The sequence below is a fragment of the Euprymna scolopes genome, chromosome 27 (assembly GCF_053919585.1).
Source record: "Euprymna scolopes isolate OS-2025 chromosome 27, ASM5391958v1, whole genome shotgun sequence".
NCBI lineage: Eukaryota > Metazoa > Mollusca > Cephalopoda > Sepiida > Sepiolidae > Euprymna > Euprymna scolopes.
The window spans coordinates 97,256,856-97,274,198 of record NC_136508.1 but is presented as its reverse complement, the minus strand read 5'-3'; the positions used below and the strand labels follow the sequence as shown (position 1 = coordinate 97,274,198).

Sequence of the window (17,343 nt, the reverse complement as noted above, 5' to 3'; positions counted from 1 at the left end):
CAGTTCTTACACCGACATCAAACTGTGCACTTATTGTCTCTATAGACACACGATTGTCCTTATCCATGAAATTCTTGATTTGGCCAATCAACTCCGGTATTAACATTCTTTTGATTGACTAGTGCACCTCATACTCATGGAAAGAGGTATTTCCCCCCATCATTTGACAAAGTCCGAATCATTTGCTCAGATATCGGCCAACTGAAAGGTGCTTAACGAGTCAATTTGTATTCTTTTTTCTCCTCTTTATTTCTAGCGCCGTCCCTGATTTTGGCCATTTCGTGGTTCCGGGTGGTCGCTTGTTACCTGCTCGCAAAATGGTTGTGGCTCTGATGAATACCGCAGATGTCGAAGAGTCCTGTTCCGTCAGAGTATCGCTGACTCCACCTTGTTTAAATCACGAGTGCAATCGTCGGGCGTTGATCATCAGTGTTGTATCACTGTGGAACAAAAGTCATTTCTAAGCAAGGATTTTTTTGTATCAAATTTGAATAAATGTTACAATATTGAGTTGTATTGACTTTTTGGTTATTTAGTTCCGGACAATTTTAGTTAGCGACCTCAAGTTCGGAGCTATCTCAAAACCAATCATTTGCCCGGATAACGGTCAATTGAGAGGTGCCTTACAAGTCAATCTGTATTCTTTTTTTTTGGGCACTTTTACACTATTAGGAAAAAATTTTTTAGTCGATAAATGGAGTTTTTAGATAAAATACAATAGTTTTTGCTGATTTTTTGTTGTCAATTTTAATAAGTTATAATTGTAGCTTCCAAATTATGCAGTCGAAATTACCTGAATATTACTGAAAAATAGAATTTGATGAAAAAGATCGTAAGACACAGAAGAATACAAAAGGGAGATAATTTTCCGTTTCGATTTAAACAAGTTGGCCACAATTTTTCACTTATTAACACAATTAAAGTTTTTTTTCGTCTCTATCACATATCAGAGAGAATTTTGTGTTCACAGATTAAAGTTTTTCTTAATATAAAAAAAAACTTTAATCGTGTTAATAGGTGAAAAATTGTGGCCATCTTGTTTAAATGGAAACGGAAAATTACATCCCTTCTGAACTCTCCTGTCTTTTACGATCGTTTTCATCAAATTCTATTTTTTATTTTTTTTAATAAATAATTTTCTACCTTATCGATTTTGTTACAATATTGAGTTGGATTGGCTTTTTGGTTATTAAGTTTTTAAGTTCTGGACAATTTTAGTTAACGACCCCAAGTCCGGGGGCTATCTTAGAACAAAGTAGATGTCTTCATTCTGCCTTTCCTTGTATTGATGATTTCTGTAGACCCCCCCCTTTCGCGTACAGAAATTATACGTTAGTGATCTTTCTCTCTTTTTCTCTCTTTCCCTTCGTCTCTTTCACATATCAGAGAGAATTTTGTGTTCACAGATTCAAGACAATATTCTTCGACAGTTTTACAGCGCTAACTTAACTTTGGTGATCCCACTTGCAAATAATCCCGACAGGATCACAGGTCACACCTGTTATACTTTTATCTCCATTCCTGAGAAACAATTGAACCGCCCCCCCCTTAAGTAAGACACTTTATCAGATCTCCATTACTAATTATCCCATTGATTACTGTACACGCAATAACCCTTATCCCCGAGTGGCTTCCGGGCCTTGATCAGTGGTGATTTCCTTGTAAAAAAAAAAAAATTATTTTGCGTTTCTCGTAATATTTTCAGATATAAACCTGTAGGTTTCTTTACCGTTCTCAATCTGGCAATATCGTCACACGCAAGAATATACCTGCAAGGCCACTCGGCGTAGCCCCGGGCACAAATGTCGTTATAAATTCATGGTTGTACCCCGTTCTTGTTTTATAAATATTTTTTTTATTCAATGAATAGTGTTTTTTTTTTAGGATTTGTTTCGTATGACAATTTTGTAGCTAAGTAGAATTCGCTATCGTAATTTAAATGACAACGGGTTGTTTATGTTTTAGAAGTAGAAATGTTAATGAGAGTATCAAGGAATGGGATTTTATAATTTAGTAGTGTTGGGACGATTAATCGGGATCGGAATCGGGAATTTTAAAAAATCGCACATTTTTGGGTCTGGGAATCGGGAAAATTTGTATTTTTTATGTGGAGGTAAACAAGCTCCTCAAAAAGATTAATTCTGCCAGAAGGTAAAAATAAAATTGCCTTAGTATAGAAGGGGTTACCTTATATTGACTAAGAACAAATTAAGTGTAGCATCAGAACAGATACTACACTCGGATATCAACCCGGTAACTCTTTTCCGGTCATTCTTTGTGTTTTAAGCTGTTTCAATAAAATATTTCTCTCTTTTTATAATGCTTTTAGGCTTTTTTTTTTTTTTTTAACTCGTCTCGGCGTAAAACGATTGTTTTCATGTTTGACCAGAATGCATTTATCAACTATGGCATCTGGATTGGTTTTCAGCCAACTGAAAATTAATCCATAGTCTCAGCTACAAACAAACAAAAATAAAATAAATCCGACTCGGCTTTTCTTTTTTATTACAGTTTTTCTTTCTCTCCGACTCGTCACCATCTTAAAAGTCTCTCTGCCACGGTAGGGACACATGTCCATCTCACCTGGTAGCGTTCTTCTTTCTGTTCATTTCTCGTCTTCGACTTTACACGTCCATCCTTTTAACTGCACTTTTTCTTCTCCTGACCACATGGTGTCCTTTTTTTCCCCCTTTTTCTCCGTCACCAAGCCCGTGCACACTTCTTAATTTGCATATGTGCTTTTTTTTTTGCTGCTGCTAATATCATCGCAAGCCAGCTATTTTACAGCTCCTGCTGATAATTTCACACGCGTTCATACGTTACACAACGTTAGTAAAGCTCCTTTTTTTGTGAAGCTAATTATGATATCAGCTGTTGATGTTTCGTCACTCCTAAAAAAACATAAAAACATTAAAAAAACATTAAAAAACATAAAAACATTAAAAAACAAAAAAACATTAAAAAACATAAAAAACATTAAAAAACAAAAAAAAACATTAAAAATTTTTTTAAAAAACATTTAAAAAACATAAAAACCATTTTAAAAAAACATAAAAAACATTAAAAAAACATAAAAAAAAAAAAAAACATTAAAAAAAAAACAAAAAAATCATAAAAAACATAAAAAAAACAACAAAAAAAACATTAAAAAAATTTTAAAAAACATAAAAAACATAAAAAAAACAAAAAACAAAAAACATTAAAAAAATTTTTAAAAACATAAAAAACATAAAAAAAACAAAAAAAAACATTAAAAAAAACAAAAAAACATAAAAAAACATTAAAACATAAAAAACATTTAAAAAACATTAAAAAAACATTAAAAAAACATTAAAAAAACATAAAAATTCCCAGAAAGACAACAACTCTATCACATGTAAAAAAAATTAAAAAATAAACAAACACAACAAACAAATAAAAAAAGATACCACCACTACCAACAACAACAACAACAACAAACAACACCACCATCACCACCAACAACAAAAAACAACACCAACAACAAATCAACAGCAACAACAACAACAAACGACAATAATAACGAACCAACATTAACTACAAAGCAACAACAACAACAACAACAACAACAACAAATCAACAACAACAACAACTAAGCAACAACGAAGCAACAACAGTAACAACAACAACAACTATAATAACAACAACAACAACAAACAACAAAAACCAAGCAATAAAACAACAATACAACAACATCAACAAACCCTTCACCTTCACCTGCCTGTGGCGGTTGCGGTAAGGACTCTACAGATGACCTGCCAACTAGTTCCCCTCATCCCTTCCTGTCCTTCGAACGTTTGACTTCCCATCTCTCCTTCTGTCTTCCTCTTTTTCTTCATCCTCTAACTGTTCCCCGGAGCATTGTCTTAGCAAGCCTCTCTCCTCTTGTTACGTGGCTGAACCATTTTAGTTTATTCCTCCTGGTTGTGGTGAGAATAGCTTCATAAGGACTAAATGGCTTGCCTTATTCTGTTCTTGACTTCCTCATTGGTTACGTGGTTTTTGTAAGAAACGTCAAGCAGTTCTTCTGAAGCATCTCATTTCTGAGGCCTGAATCCTCTTCTCTAATTCTTTTTTTTTTTTTTTTTAATTCAATTTTCACCCCAAACAAGGCACAGTGCCACTTTGAAGCAGGGGGCTGCTATTAGGGACTTAATTGGCGGGGTCATTATGAAGGCAGATGAGTAGAAAGATGGTTGTTAACATTACACTTGAACTTCTGCATATCATTGCAGTTGGGAAAGCAGAATCCCGGAAGGGAGTTCCAAAGACCCGCAGTTCTGGGGAAGAAACTATTGGAGTAAAAGGCTTTCTTGCACCTAGGGATCTCTACTGTAAAGGGATGAGATTTAGTAGCTTGTTGGATTTGTCGGGGGTAGTTACGTCGGGGAGGTACAAGTGTTTGCAGTTCGTCAGAGCATTTACCATTAAAGTATTTGTAGAATAGGCAGAGGGGTGCAACATCTCGTCGATGGGACAGAGGCTGAAGCCTAGATGACAGTTCAGGACCTATCAGGTTGGCGACTCTCTTTTGAACCTTGTCCAGGAGCGAGAGACAAGCAGCAGATGCACCAGAGGTTCATGTTTCACAAACATATAGGAAACTGAGTGGACAAGAGAACGCATGAGATTTATCTTTGAGATGATCTTGATTGCATGGTCCTTCCAAAATGATGTTCAACTTAGCCAGTATTGAAAAGTGTTGAACTAATCTCTCGTCACTCCTACAATAACATAAAATTTCCATGAAAGATCACCACTTTATCACAATTAAAAATACAAACAAAACAAAAACAACACCAACAACAAATCAAGAGCAACTAAAAAGCTGTTATAAAGTCCATGACATGACCAGCGCGGTAAACGCGGTGTTGGGTTGAACGCAACTTGTTTGCGTTAACAAAGGTTACCGATGACATAGATCAAACGCAGGACTTCCGTTGATAGGGTATGCACCTGTGTTGCGAGACAGGCCAATGAGTGAAGTTTGTGTGAAGAAACTTTAGTACCTTATTGCTATACATCTTATGAGATGACCGATCAATTTTTATGATTTCAGATTCAAATGAATAGCTACAGCAGGAATTAGAATACACCCTACTAAAGTCTGATTGTCACAGCTGGTGAATTTCAAAAATGCAATCTGGACGTGAGAACATTTTAAAAGAACGATGTGCAATAAAATTCTGTTTTAAACTTGGAAAAAATGCCACAGAAACGTATGGAATGCTCCAGACTGCTTTTGGACCATCTTGCATGAATCAAGCATTGGTTTTGGATTGTTATAAGAAATTCGGAAAAGGCATAGAGTCTGTGAGGGATGATGAGGCGTGGGAGGAGTAAAGAAAAAAGTCAGAATACCAGAGTTGATTGGCCAAATAAAGAATTTCATGAATAAGGACCGTCGTGTATCTTTAGAAACAATAAGTGTACAAGTTTGATGTCAGTGTGAAAACTGTTCACACAGTTATTCGCAAGGAACTGAAGATTCGGAAGATTTGTGCTAAGTTTGTCCCAAGGGTGCTCAGAGAAGATCACAAACCATTTTACCATTTACTGGGCAGCAAGACAGTCTCTCACCCTTCTATAATCAAGACATTTCTGTGACTTTTGGCCATTCCCTAAGCTCCAGGGAAGCCTTAGATGCTGTTGTTGATAACATTGAGACGATGAAAGAGGCCATGACAAAGGTCATTGATACGCTCACTCTAAAAGGTCTTCCATGGGGCCTTCCAGAAGTTGTTGGAGCCGTATAACAAGTGCATTGCAGCCGGAGAAGATTACTTCGAAGGGGACTAGAGTTTCATCTGTGTACTATCAAGAAAAGTGCCCATATGAAAAAAAGTCTGGAAACTTATTAAAAGCACAACGTGTGTGTATATATATATATATATATATATATATATATATATATATATATATATATATATATATATATATATGTAGTTTTTGCTATTGATTTTTAAACGATATTAAGCTAAGCGTCTCCACCTTTTATTTTTTTTAGAAAGTCGCCCATTTTTTATTTGGGCGTAATTTTATTTATTTATTTATTTATTATTTCTTAAAAACAGTAATCTACGTACACGCGTGTTTCGGGGGTCAGCGTAGCTTGACTGTTGTTAGGAATCGAACCCAGGACTATATTAAGATGGAGACGCTAAACTTAATATTGTTTAAAAAATAAATAACAAAAACTACGTAAATATATAAACGATAAAAACTAAACAGTAAATTGTCTATCGCATCAATCATCATAGCGTAAAGGTCCGGGGTTCGCTGTGGAGCCCCGAAACACGCGTGTACGTAGATTACTATTATATATGTACATTTTGCATGTTTTTGGGGAGCTGGTTTTCCCCTACATTAAAAACGACCTCGTGTCACATTTTGATTTCGTGGGGAAGCAAATAAATACTAATAGAAAAAGTAGGTTTTTAATATCAATGTCAGAGCGAGAAAAAACAATTTATATGCATAAATATGAACATTTATTTTCTCCAAGCACACAGGAATTTTTTAAATTTATTAACTTATTTTTTTTATTACATTTTCACTCCAAACAAGGCACATTGCCTCTGTGGTGTAGGGGGCTACTATCAGAGGCAGCAACTACTGGGGCACTATGTTGGGATTTGGGCAGCAAGATGTCGGTTCACGTTACACTTGAACTTCTGCATGTCAGTATAGTTGGGGAAGCAGAGACCTGGAATGGAATTCCAGAGTTTAGTGGTTCTGGGGAAGAAACTACTGGAGTAGAAAGATCTTTTACATCTAAGGATCTTTACAGTGTGGGGGTGGGATTTAGCTGCCTGTCGGGTTTGTCAAGGGTGTCTACTAGCAGCAAATGCACCAGCTCAAATGTGACAGCAATACTCCATACATGGGCGAATGGTGGACTTAAAGAGGTACAGGATACTTTCAGGTGTCAGTAGTTTTCTAGCACGATAGAGAGAGCCTACCTTCCTCGCGGCGGCCCTGGCAATATTTTCAATATAATTGTTCCAACTCATGTTTCCTGTGAACGTTAGGCCAAGCAGTTTGAAAGCAGACAGGGAGTCACTGGCGATTGTTATTGGTGGCAGAGAAGGTTTCTTGTAATTATTGAAGGAAACAAGTTTAGTCTTGGCAGCATTGAATGTGACCATCCATTTTTGTCCCCATTCCACTACAGATTGGAGGTCATCCTCTTGTGTTTTTTCCGTTTCTTTAGTTATGTGTTCATTTGTTTTCCTGTCATGCCTGTTATAGAGTGTGGTGTCATCAGCATATATACCCATCTCAGAGGCAGTTTTGTCGGGGAGGTCATTAATAAATATTAGGAACAATAGAGGTCCAAGGATAGACCCCTGAGGTACTTCCGCATTTATATCACACTGTTTAGATGTACGACCGTCGAGGACAACCTCGATTTTTCTCTTATCTAAGAAGGATTTAATTATGTTAAATATTCTACCAGTAATTTATTTATGACATTGTCATGATCCAATAACAATTTAGCTTAAGCCATTTGTCCCTCGTTCTATAATCAGCATATTTGCCGACCCCTATTATAGGATCTAACTAATAAAGTTTATGAAGAATTCGATGTATTATTTCTTTAATCATTCAGACAAAAAAGCGAAGAAAAAATGAGTAAGGGGACACTGATAAAATAAGGGAAACCTCCAGAGCAGTGTTGAACCCGTCCCTCCCAGAGACACGCAGCAGGCTATCTGCACCCTCACCCAGTCGACGGGTTCAGTTCTGCCTCAACGGAAACGTCGCACTGTAAACGCACGCACACCACGGTCAATGACTGATGAGCACCCGCTGCATGGCGATCCAAGATGGTAAAAAATTCCGCATAGACGGGCGATCCCACCACGACGATGAGGACTTCGTGGGAGATGTGAATAAACGAAAAGTTAATGCCTCTCCCCCAATCTTTCGCACGCATTCTGTCTCACACACACACACACACACACACACACACACACACACACACACACACACACACACACACACACACACACACTCTCTCTCTCTCTCTCTCTCTCTCTCTCTTTCGCTCTCTCTGTATATATATATATATATATATACATGCACACATTATCACACACGCATATATATATATATATATATATATATATATATATATATATATATATATATATTACATATCAAGTTAAGTTTGATTAAACATAACAGTTTTCTTTATTTTTCTGCTGATTTTCTCGATCTGCCGAGCAGTTTTTCTCATTTCAGTTGGTAAGTTGTATATTAGATTGCCGAGTGATTTTTGTCATCCATTTACCGCGAGCGCTTTCGATCATTTATCGTCGTCAGTAGTAATGTTGTTGTTGTTGTTGTTGTTGTTAAAGAGAATTCTGTAAAATACACAATAAAAAATTAAAAATTAAGAATTAAAGTAATTTGCTTGAAAGTAATAAAGTAAAACAGTGTTTAATATAATAGTCGTGAGTTTCGATGTGTAACAATGTTAAGAGTGTGCAGTTATTAAGTTTGGAGGTTGTATCATATGAACTTCAGTTGGGTGTGAAGTTGCTAAGAAGGTGGGATTTTAATGTCTACAAACAATTGACATTTCATTTCTAATGTTTATCAATTTATCTCTATCTTTATATCTCTATCTTTATATTTTTATAGTTAGTAATAAAATTCTTTTCATGTAGACAAAGGAAGCAGGGGGAATATAAAGACTTACAAGTATTAAATATTTTGAGAATTTCCCATTTAATGGTGGGTGTAAGATTATTTTGAATCAGGTAAAGTAGTGAGTAGTTAATAAGGTTTTGTTGGCGTGATTAGGGTTATTGTAGGAGCATTTGTGGACGCCAAAACGGTCTTTAAAAGCGGTTTCAGCAAGTCTGATGTAGGTTTTCTATTGGAGGCGATAGTGGCTTTGTATACAACCTCAGTCTGTAGGCATTGCTGTTCGAGTTGACAATCTGATTTATTTGTGCAGTTGCATTTTTTTGTGTTATTGATATCATTGGAATTTTTGTTGTTGTTATTAAGTATTCTATTTTTATACTTTTGTATGTTTTAGTTTAAATTACTTGAAATAGTTAAGAGTATTGTGTGTAAAAAATACGTTTTTATGTGTTAAGAACGTGGCTAAAATAAAGTTGCAATGGTTTTTTTTATTTTATTTTTTTTTTATTCAATTTTCACCCCAAACAAGGCACAGTGCCACTTTGAAGCAGTTGGCTACTATTAGGGAATTAATTTGCGGGGTCATTATGAAGGGAGAAGAGTAGAAAGATGTTTGTTAACATTACACTTGAACTTCTGCATATCATTGCAGTTGGGAAAGCAGAATCCCGGAAGGGAGTTCCAAAGACCCGCAGTTCTGGGGAAGAAACTATTGGAGTAAAAGGCTTTCTTGCACCTAGGGATCTCCACTGTAAAGGGATGAGACTTAGTAGCTTGTCGGGTTTGTCGGGGGTAGTTACGTCGGGGAGGTACAAGTGTTTGCAGTTCGTCAGAGCATTCACCATTAAAGTATTTGTAGAACAGGCAGAGGGATGCAACATCTCGTCGATGGGACAGAGGTTGAAGCCTAGATGACAGTTCAGAAGTGTGATTTACAAAATGGTATAAAATTTACAATATATATATATATATATATATATACACACAGAGAGAGAGAGAGAGAGAGAGAGAGAGAGAGAGAGAGACAGAAAGACAGACAGACAGACAGACAGACAGATTTAGAATTCCGTTTTCGAAAATGAGGGTTGTTGCCTGATGAGGTATCTAGTTAGTAAATACTAGTAGACCGAAACATGCTCATGACTGTGTAGCAATAAACTACTGCTTATGTAAAGACAAATCTAAAATGTAACTTGCTCTACTTCTGTATTGAGCACTCTTGTAAAAACCTCGTTATACTTCATTGGTTACCCTATCTTTGGGATATAGCAACCTCAAATTATATATATATATATATATATATATATATATATATATATATATATACAACACTAGTAAATTAAAAAAAATGAATCCATTTGGTATTTGGAGATAGAAACGAATCTCACAGGTAAGGCAGACATTTTTTTATAACATGGATAGGTTAGCCAAATTAATCATAAGCAGGTAACTAGATCCAATATTTGGAACATTTTTTGTTCTTGATATTAAGAGAGGTGGTGTTTTATCAACACTGCTGGTAAGCCATGATTTAATATACTGTTTTGTTTTGAAATCGCCGAAAAAGTGTTCCATGGTAAACAACTGATTATCCCTTAAATTAACATTAGGACTATTGTGAATTCGAGAGAGCAAGTTGGTGCATTGGTTACAGATGATTTAATGACTTACTGACTAAATAGTTTTCCAACGAATGATAAAAATATATATTAATTAAATAAGTTTTTTTATATAGTTTTAAAGGTTAAAAAACCAGGACAATATATATATATATATATATATATATATATATATATATATATATATATATATATATATATATATTGTTATAGTGCTCAATACATACGTAGAGCTAGGTAGTAAGTTATGAAAATATATATGGCTATTAAGCTATAGAGAATATTCCGCGTTTCAATCTCGTGAAAATTCGTCGAATTCTCACGAGAATGAAACCCGGAATATTCTGAGTAGCTTAATTGCCTTAATTGCCATATATATTTTCATAACTTACTATATATATATATATATATATATATATATATATATATATATATATATATATATATTAAATCTCTCTCTATCTATCTATCTATCTATCTATCTCGTAAACTGAGTGAGATTTTTTCTAACCCGGAACTTCAAGCTAACCACCAACCGAAGGCGTGTCGCTGTAAGCCTATCAAAATCGTCCACTTTGATTCCCTTGTGGCACTTACCCATTGCAGTCGCCTTATTCATGGTATGAGAACTTTCAATTCTAATTTCAACTTCAGATCTTTGTCTCAAAATCAGAATGATTTCCGGCAAAATAAATAAATAAATAAAGATTCTATCCAAGATTCTCTCAGTGATGTTTTCGTTATAGAAGCAGCCATGCGCCGAACAGCTATTTTTGAAATTTATAATTATCGATTAATTGTTCGGACGTGAAGCACACACACACACACACACACACACACACACACACACACACACACACACACACACACACACACACACACACACACACACACACACACACACAGATACTTTGTTAAGATATATGTGATTAAAAATGAGTACAAACCTGATTTTGTACAGCATGCAGTGTTCGCGTCACGCAAGAAGAATTCTGAAAAAAAAAAGGACGCTGTTTTTACTTATAGGCTTGCAATCTCATGAGGCAACGAGACTTTAAGGCATCTAATACGCATATGAAAGGCAGACGGTTTCAATAAAAGGTTCGTTGATTAGATTCTTTTTTGGCAGAAGTGAGTTTTGTCAGATGTGTATTGACTTTTGAGACTGGGAATTGTGAAAAACGTCTGCAAGGAGGATGAGTTCCCTCTATCGAGCAAGAAGACTACTTACGCCTGAAAGTACCCTGTACCTCTATAAGGCCACCATTCGCCCATGCATGGAATATTGTTACCACATCTGGTCTGGTGCATCTATCACTAGCCTCTTTCTAAGATAGGGCCCCAAAACAGTTTTCAATCTAATAGGTTCTACGTTGTCAACTAAGCTCAAATCCCTGTCCCATCGCCGTAATGTTGCATCGATGTGCCTGCTTTACAAATATTTTAATGGAATGTGCTCTGGTGGGCTCGTTGCACTTGTGTTTCCTCGGCGTACATATCCCCGACAAACCCACTTAGCAACAAAATCACACCCTTTACTGTTGAGGTCCCTAAATGCCAGAAAGCTTTCTACTCTAATAGCTTCTTTCGCTAGACTTTGGAACTCCCTTCCTGCTACCAGCTTCTATGACTGTACTGATATGCAAAAGTTTGAATATAACAAAAACCAATATCTTGTTAATCTTTCTTAAGCATGGTCCCAAATAGTAGCCCCTTGCGTCCAAGTGCCAATATGCCTTGTTAGGGGTGAACGTGAGTTAAAAAATAAATAAATAAATAAATAAATAAAAAGAATAGTTGATGTAAATTGTTGGGAGACTGCAGAATATTTTACAGCATTGGATAAGAAAATTTGAAAAGTTACCTTGTGTTCGTAAACATACTGCTGAGAAACTTTGAAGAAATGGCCATGCAACGGGTTGCATCGTTTTAAATGTAAAATTGGATCTAAAAAATTACATACCGACAACAATTGCTCACCCGCACAACAATGTAATAGAAAATTGAAAGACGAAAGCACACAACTAATCAAACGCTTCCGGTACGTACATCCGGGTTACAATGTAAATCACTGCGGGATTGAAAAGTCACCAACGATTTAAGCACAACTGAAACAGTGAGGTATTTTATTGTCAGAACCTTATAAGTCGAACACGACGGTAAAGTCCACTTTAAAGTTAACTTTATTGAATGTATACATTATGAGCATATATTTTTTTTTACAAAACGTATATATATATATATATGTGTGTGTGTGTGTGTGTGTGTGTGTGTGCCTTGTAAAAATATATACTCATAATGCATACACACACACACACACACACACATAAGTAGATTGTAGTTTGCTTGAAGCATTGTTGAAGAAAATTATAAGGTAAAATTAAAAGCCAAGAACAATTATTTATTAGTCCTTTTTAAAGAGAAGACAGCGGAAGAGTGTTCAAAATTGGAAAAGCAGCTACAAACCTCTGTTGAAAAAGGACTAATAGGTCTGAAATATATTGAGATTTATAACACCATTGAATACAACAGAAAAAAAAATTACTGTTGTTTAGAGTTAAAATTTGTGTGAAAAAGAAAAAACAAACAACAAAAAAAAAGAAATTTATTTCTTTTGTTTTCATTTAATTTTACTCTCTATAAAAAAAAATCTCGCATTGTTCTTGGCTTTTAATTTTACCTTATATATATATATATATATATATATATATATATATATATATATATATATATATATTAGAGCAGAAAGATACATCAAAGCCGAAAGGTTAACTGAAGACACCACTGTACCTCGCTTTTATTGTTCTCACAAAGGCATTTGTATGTATTAAAATGAACAAACCGAGTTATGTGTTCATCAACGTTTCGTCTTTATTTCGAGACTTGCTCTGGATGAATGAAATTAAGAAAACAAAACATCAGAGCATATATTTGAAAATTTTCTTATGAAAATAATTAATACATACAATCGCAATCAATAAATTACATAGTAAAAACACACTCATTTCATTTTAGTTACACACCTAAATTTGAATTTTAGCAGACATATTTTTTTCCAGAAAGAATATTAACTGCATTATATTTAAAAAAAAAAAAAAAAATATATATATATATATATATTAACAGCTATATGACGTTGTTAAAAATCTCTCTCTCTCTCTCTCTTTAACAACGCAACCTCCCCGTTTTTTATCATTTTTTAAATTTTTTTTTAATAATTTCTAACGTCTTTTTCTGTTGTTGAAATGGAACCGTGTCACACTTTTCACAAGAAAATTTTCAAATATATGTACTGGTGTTTCTGTTTCCTGCTTTCATTCATCCAAAGGAAGTCTCGAAATAGAGACGAAACGTTGATGAACACATAATACGGTTTGTCCCCTCCCCCTCTCTCTCTCATATGTATACACATGTATGTATATATATATATATATATACATATATATATATATATACACACATGTGTATACATATATATATATATATATATATGTGTATATGTGTGTGTGTGTGTGTGTGTGCGTAAAATTTCTCCGTCTTTATTCTTCTCTGAATTGAGTAAGTTTTTCTTAATACTGAACTTACCAGGCGAATAAAAAATAAATATACCCATTATATATATATATATATATATATATATATATATATATATATATATATATATATAGAGAGAGAGAGAGAGAGAGAGAGAGATAGATAGATAGATAGATAGATAGATTGATTGATTGATTGATGTGTATATGCGTTGATATGCGTAAAGTCACACAACGCGCACATGCTTAAACAAAGGCAATTAAAAGAAAGACCGATAAAAGGATAATATATGCATTAAGCAGAGGGAATGTTTTGTGAAGTTAATTGTATTTTGCAGCTTCAAACAAGACCAAATATGAAATAAAAAAACCTGTTTTTTTTAGTCGCTAATAGACGTCTCACTTTGATTTGATGGCTACTTAATATTCGAAAGGTGAGAGTAATGTTTGTCGATATTTTGACGACTGAAAAGCAAAATGATTCCTACGAACACTAAAAAGCAAATAGTCTCAATTGCTACCTTCTTTCTTTTACCACTTCGTTGGAATTCGTTTTTCTCATCACTCCTCAAAGCAAGGAAGTTTTTACATGAACGTGTTAACTCAAATTATTTTCTAACAGATGAATATCTTTTTAACCCCCCAAAAGTAACACATATATGTGACAGTAGTAAGCCAGATCGAATTTTGAAAATCCTAAAAGACCTGGCCAACACAATCAGTTTTATTCAGAATGCTAAACCCAGCGGATCGCAAAGCCAGGAACCACATTACAAACTAGTGACGCTTCTATTCTTACGATGCATTTCTGTTTTTATATGTATATATGTTCCGTATTATTCCTTCTTTATGTTTTTCTCATCTGTAAGGTTACCCAACACGTAGTAGCCTCAGTCGTAAAGTAGATGAAGAATAGAAACGAGCTTCAACTCGCTTGGTTTGTTGTGCAACGAAAGTTATTTCTTCATTCTCCCGCCATGTATTACTTCTCGTTACGGCTGTGACGTCTCTCACGTTATCGTCTTCTTGAACATTGATCTCGAACGTCATCTAGGTCTCTGACGTGATCGTTCCCTCGGATGTGCTCTCAAATACCATGCAGGTCTCTAACGCAAGCATCTTCCCAAAAGTGAACTCTTCTTTTCATAGTCGTCTTTTTCCGTACCATGACGTAATTTCTCGCATATAGCTGTCCGCGCTATGTGACACTTCACAAAAACATAACTTTTATACCGCAATTTATATCAATTGTTGGTGTAGTTCTTAACAATATCCCAAATATGCTACCGTCCGCAAAGAAAGTGCGAGGGACAGCGCCGCAATATTGCTTTTCTGTCAAACGCAGCCTACAAAAAAGACGGAGAAAACTTCTTGTCGGCTAAAAGTCAGTTTACGTTGATTGGTCAAGGAGAATTGCCTTGACCAATCGAATTAGAACGTTTAAAAACTCAAGGGAGCTAATTCATCATCGTTATACACAAAGGGTGATATATTAAAATGTGGGGGTGCATATTATGAACCGTATCTCAGTGTACACACACACACACACACACACACACACACATATATATATATATATATATATATATATATATATATAATTAAAAAAATGGCGCAATATTAAAGGTATTTGCAGCTTCTCTTACAATTTTCGGATTTTAATCATGTCAAATCACACTTCATTTTCTTTTGACGAATTGATTGTTGCTATTTTTTCTGATGAGTTAAGGGCAAAATAGATTCACTGATTTATATAATGATTGGTTGATTAATTTTGCGCTACGAAACAGATTCTGTCAAGAATTGTAAAAGTCAACTGAATTAAATGAATAAATTATAAGATGGTCAACATCATGTATTTTGGAATATAACTTTTTTGTCGTTTATTCACAATATTTTTCTGTAATGACATTGAACTTCTTAAATAAGGATTGGTATATATTATAAGAAAATATATTTCTGCAGAAATATATATATATATATATATATATATATATATATATATATATATATATATATATTAATGAAAACAAAGGGATGTAGTGTTTACCTGATATACACAATGGTAAACCTCAAACTAATATAAATAACAGTATTTATGTATAGAAAATGTAATCCCAACCGAATTAAAAAAGCTCAATATGCAATAGAGAGTAGAGCTTACTATACGTTCCAATCGTATTATATGCATCGTACCGTTAGATTTATCTTGGAATACATTCTATCTAAAGAACTATTTTGCATTTTGGAATTTTATTCAAACTGAAATATTATGCGCGGTTTGTTTTTTACATATCCAATATTTTTTCATTGTTTTTATTCGTCAATTTATAACTACAATAAATTGCGATTTCACTTAATGCCTTAACTAGCAAATTCTAGCATTGCTACAAATATAATTTGCTGATTTCTTTATGTCCTTTGATGAGAAGAATAACAAGAATAGCATTCTTTGAAACTCCGCGGAATAACGACTATGTAAATTGTTTTTTGGAGTATTCAGTCGAACAATAAATTTTACAGTTCTAATTTTCTTTCTCTTTTATATATATATACATCTATCTATCTATCTATCTATCTATCTCTCTCTCTCTCTCTCTATATATATATATATATATATATATATATATATATATATATATATATATATATATATACCTCGGCTTTGGGGAGGTGTTATTCAAGCGGCACTGATGAGTTTTGATACAATGAAACATGACTTTATGTCGATGATTACAAATATATATATATATATATATATATATATATATATATATATATATATATATAATTCAAGGTGCGATGTGATAAGTCACTTCACTACGCCCGTTCGCACGGAAACGTATCATCTAAGAAAAACACTACCGAAGGCGATGAAATGCCGCAAAATAGTCCCAAGGTCCAAGAGTTCATACCATGCAAACGGTAAATTTGTGACAGGTTTGATTATCAAATTCGTTTTCAGCGACTTTGAATACCCCTAAAAACAAGCTAAAGTGGTCGAGGTTTTGTTATAGCGTAAGGTAACATTTACCAAAATAATGCACTCTTGGTCGCCAAAACTGCTTGAACGTGCCAAAGTGAAGGTTAATATGGTGTCACTCGAAGTCTGTCCTTTCTCAAATGAACCCAGTCCGGGGTCCGTATTCCCTGCTTGGTCCGAAGATTATATCAGAGGTTAAGTAGTTTCTGGAGCGAAAGACAATATTGAACGGATGTAATTAATCCAACCATTTTAAGACCATTCCAAGTTGTGACTTAAATAAAAGTGTTATTTCAATTCAAGTGTCTTTGTGTTGCCTTACATATCGTTCTTAAAGAGAGAAGAAAATGCCTAGGAGGAGTGTCTCATAACAACAGAACAGATTCTGCACTACATTCCCCCAAAACGGGGAGGTAATGCCTGACTAAATGTATAAAGTGATCTGTTGAGAATATGCGTTCCAGCATTACATCACGCCAAAAGGGTTGACGTGTCGTAAAAAAAAAAAAACTTAGGATAAACAACTTTACGT

At 34.4% G+C, this 17,343-nt stretch overlaps 1 long non-coding RNA gene across 2 annotated transcripts in view; it reads right to left on the bottom strand.

Moving 5' to 3' along the window:
* Positions 1–2,331: 2,331 nt before the first annotated feature.
* Positions 2,332–17,343, bottom strand: part of LOC145248667 (uncharacterized) — a 144,587-nt gene continuing 129,575 nt past the window's right edge. Inside the window, exons 3-4 of one of the 2 annotated variants that reach the window (XR_013863384.1) lie at positions 11,243–11,287; positions 2,332–2,891 (exon numbers count right to left, since the gene is read on the bottom strand). This is a non-coding gene — a long non-coding RNA (uncharacterized LOC145248667). Of the gene's footprint in view, positions 2,892–8,200; positions 8,388–11,242; positions 11,288–17,343 lie in introns of those variants that run through there. The other variant, XR_013863385.1, reaches the window with a different exon arrangement.